At 43.1% G+C, this 4355-nt stretch overlaps 1 long non-coding RNA gene across 1 annotated transcript; it reads left to right on the top strand.

The window, feature by feature from the left end:
- Positions 1–519: 519 nt before the first annotated feature.
- Positions 520–1108, top strand: LOC138493379 (uncharacterized). Its single transcript, XR_011276408.1, has 2 exons — positions 520–610; positions 919–1108. It is a non-coding gene; the product is annotated as an uncharacterized lncRNA (long non-coding RNA).
- Positions 1109–4355: the final 3247 nt, after the last annotated feature.

Raw genomic sequence — 4355 nt, 5'->3', positions numbered from 1 at the left:
TTCACACGCGATCGTATAGCTTCATTGAAACTACTTGGCAGTGGTAAATACAACAGGATATCAATGGCGCCTTACCTATTTCAAACTACGATCCATTAGATCCCCTCTTTCCACTGGGGAGCATTCTGAATTGTTTGCTTCTTTCATGTTTACAGCCGAGCACTTTAGATTCTGGTTCCCGAGGATATTTTGGGACATATGAATATTTCCGGGCAAGCAGTTCATCCGCACGTGTAACTCCCGTTTTAACTTGCAGATTGTAAGGTAAGCGAGAGCTCTACATATGCTTCCATTGTTTTTTCACGCCCGTTATGCACTTATGGACCTAATTCATTTCTACTCATCTCTATTCATAAGGGACTGTTTTCCCTTTATTTCTTTGTTGTTAGCGTTTTCTGTGAAAAAAACTTTAAATATAATAATTGTTTTTGACCAATGACATGTGTAATGAATATCCAAACTCTTAGAACCGCTTCATTTATGTCTCATGTATAGGCCTCTTGCACGCCTGAGACGAGGGTTTTCTCCACCAACTGGCGGGTAGAACTGAGAAACACGAGTTCACCAAACTTTGAGGGTTTTCTTACGCCTCACCTCCACTATACTTAAGGTATGCCGCAACTCTACTTTTTTGGCACACACTCCTTGGAGATGTTTCTCACAGATGGGTAATCACCTCTATTCCTTTGATTATTTTCTGATATAGAACATGGATTTGTTCCTGGTGCACTGGCCACAGTGGGTACCCCTTATTGGGGAGTAACGTTTCTGAATACCTCAGATAGTTACATTTGAACTACTCCAGTTAGGATATACCTATATATGTGAATTCGATGTGGGTTCAATAAGGACCACTATGTTTGCACTTTACATGCGTTTATTATGTTTGTTTAAATGTTGTTTTTCATGTCTGTTTAGGTTTTGCAGTCCAAACCCAATAGGCTCAAGAAGAAGGGATGAATATCCCGAAACGCGTCAGCCACGAATTGTATAAATGGACTATCATTGTTTACTGTTTTCATGTTTTTTTGTAGACAGTCATTTTGGCTTTTTCACTTCAAATCTGTATGGTGAATTTACTGTGACATTAATTAAAAACCTCCCCCTGTTTTTGGGTTTTTTACAAAATCACTGAGTGTTCAGTCTTACTACTAACTTGATCAGAATATTATTAATTAACTACAACAAATGCATTTAAAATTGCTGAACCATCAATTGATGGACTTATGATCGAGTGCAGGGGACGGGAGGGTTCCTAATTTTGGATCCTCGTCTTTTGTTTCTACTTATATTGTTATTGTGATCCTGTGCCAGGTTCACGCTTCCTCCCCCGCACCTCAAAAAAATATGTATACTTCTACACATTATTGAATAAATCAATCTCTAATTTTAGAATACCAGGGAGTGCTTCTACTGATCTACCCCTTTGCACAGGTCACTGATAGGATAGCACAGATCAGGGTTCCCAGTGAGCTGTCCTAGTCCATATACAAGTTTGGCCCACTAGGCACTTGTGGATTTTCCCACCTCCCATTGTTACTTCCCCTTCCAGGGTTCTGGGTCTGCTCTGTGCTCATTGCCTGTGGCACTTGCAATGGTGCCTGTTGGACTTGTCTTTGTGGAAAACTGCCCATGCTCTGAGGTTGCACTCCTTGTTGTGCTCCTGGCACTTGTTGTTGCACTATGTGAATCTGTGCAACGTCCTGTTGTAAAACTGCAGGTGGATTCACCATGCCTGCTCCCATTCCTTGGCCGTTCTGTATCATGCCTTGATTTCTGCATGTGCGTGCCAAGTGCCCTGTCATTCCACACAGCCAACATACTGGCGGTGGTCGGGTTACTTGCCCATTTGACACATCCGGGTTTCCAATGTTTTGGAAGCCTCCTTGATTATTTTGGAAACCTCCCTGATTTCTCTGCCATCCTCTTCCTCTAAATCCTCTTCCCCATGGGTAAAACCCTACATTACCCAGATTATTCTGTTGTGGACTAGTCACCTGCTGCATGTTTTATTCAGCTGTGCTAGTTAGCATGGCTCCTTCAAGAGCACACTTTGATAGTTTCTTCTGCACCAATTTCGCTTCCTCTCCCTTTCGAGTTGCTTCCTTTTTGCAATTCTTTTCCTGAAGCAGTCTACAGTAATGTGCGATAGTCAACTGTATTTCAGCCCAAGGTTTAGCCTTAACTCCTACCAATCTCTTGAGTTGTTTCTGCACTGATTCTGGCAAGCCTTGGCACAATATATGGTAAAACACAGGTATTGATTTCATCCACGATTCATGCGTTTCGAGCACCCACTCATCTTGGAAATTCTGTATATAAACTAACAGATCCTCAGAATCCTTAATTTTTCGATTCATTATAGCTCCCATATCGGAAGTATCTGGATATAGCACTCGTAGCGCTTTCCATACTGCGGTTTTACAATTGTTAAATGTAGCTCTGTCATGTGAGGTATTAATTGTGGTTACACCAGGGTAGCCTGCTCGTGCCCACACATCATCTGCTCTCTCACCAAGTATGGTGACTAGGAGACCCTTAATTTCCCCTATAGCTAACGTGTTTCTTCCTGTCATTTTTTCTAACTCATGTATTCACTTTCCGGCTCCCGGTGTCAGCTTTGGAAGCTTGTTTTTTAAGTTTTCTCGATCCATGTGTGGCCATGGAATATATTGTGGTCTTACTCCCCCCTTCTCTAGTAGCAGAAACTGGAATGTGTAGCCCTCTTTTTCTTCTCTCATTGTTCTCCTGTCTATTGCAGGGGTAATATTCCTGCATCGCTGTCTACCTGGTAATGTCCTTAGTCTGTCTACATAGGGCGGTGGAAGACACCCCCCTCTGACCATGAGATACTCCTTCATGTGGGTCAGACTGCGTGGCTGACTCTGATGCCCTTGGTGCAGAATCGCTGGTGTCTGACCTTCGTATCCCTTTGTCCCTTGGGAGGCGTCTTTCGCTCTGCCTCCCTTCTTCATTTTCCTCGAGGCCCTCTCTTTCGGAGTCGGACATTGTTTGTCCCCAATTCATGCAACTTCTTGTGTCTTCATTGTTTCTACTGATTTCTAATCTATCCATGGATAGTTCCCTATTCCCACTACTTTGGGTGACATCCTCAGTGTCATACAGCTGAGTGCTTTCCAAGCGCTTGTCCTCCCCCTCTCTTTGGGGTATTTGTTCTAGCCCCTTTTCATCATATATTTTATCAATCGTTTCTCTGATGCTTCTGGTGTCGAAGTCATCTTCAATATTTGCCCTAGACGTACCTGGTACTGAATCGTACACAGGAAAGAATTCTTCAATGTATTCCCAGTCTACATCCAGATCAGATTTTTTAACTTCCCTCTCCAAATATTCAAGATCGCATGCTCTCTGTCTTCACTTACGTTCGATATTGTCATTAAATTCTTTGCGCTTCCTGCCTCTTCTCTGACTCTATCTTCTTCCTTTCTCTTTTCATTTTTACTTTCATCTGCCCTTTGTATTTCCTCATCTCTTCGCCTCCTTATTCTTTTCTCACGTATCCTTTGCTCTTCTTCTAACTTTTGCTGTTTCTGTCTGTCTTGATCGTAGACTGCTCTTGGGTTGCGATCAAGCTTTTTTTCTTGCTCTTCGTGATATAGCTGTTCTCGCCTTTGTCTGTCTTTCCATCTTATCCTTTCGTCTCTTAACTCCTTTTCTTTCCCCTTTCTCTGTGTCTCTCTGTGTCTCATCTAACCTCTCCCTTTGTCTTGCGTCATCAATGCCTTTACCATCGAATTTTAATAAATTGTGTCTTCCCATCCATTCGTCTTTTGCGAATGCTATCTCATCAGTTCTGTCTTCGCTTCCTTTCCATCTCTTCCCTTCTCTCCCCTTGTTGAGAGATGCACTTGTCTGTGCCTGATCTTTCCTTTCATCATCGTGCCTCCCCTTGTCCCATGGGACTGTGGAGGCAATATTTTTGTCCTTATCCTTCCCTTGATTTTCGTCACTACTATGTGTAGGTGACTCATATGTGGGGTTGCTGTACCCCGTGGCTGCTTTAAGTTCCCTCAACGGGTATAATCCCTCGTCCTTACTTCCTTCAATTGTTGTTTCAGGCCGGGCAGGTGGCACGGTGGGCGTCTCACCCCCCTCTGTGCATACATTAAGTATCCAATCTGTTGGCAGCTCTTTCTCCTTTACCTGTTCGTACATTTTCCACAATTCAAGAACAGCAAGGCGTTTTTCTAACTTCTTGCCGGTATATGTGGCATGCAAATATGCCGTCATGTGTTGTAAGATGGCTTTAGATAAAGACCCATTTTGTGGCCATGGCATGAACATCTTGTGAGCGGTACCTTTAACCCACTCGGTACTGTACTTCTTTAGCTTGG

This window comes from Ambystoma mexicanum, chromosome 10 (assembly GCF_040938575.1).
Source record: "Ambystoma mexicanum isolate Mex_15411 chromosome 10, UKY_AmexF1_1, whole genome shotgun sequence".
Taxonomy (NCBI): domain Eukaryota; kingdom Metazoa; phylum Chordata; class Amphibia; order Caudata; family Ambystomatidae; genus Ambystoma; species Ambystoma mexicanum.
The sequence above is the reverse complement of the archived record's forward strand: the minus strand, read 5'-3'. Positions and strand labels throughout refer to the sequence as shown.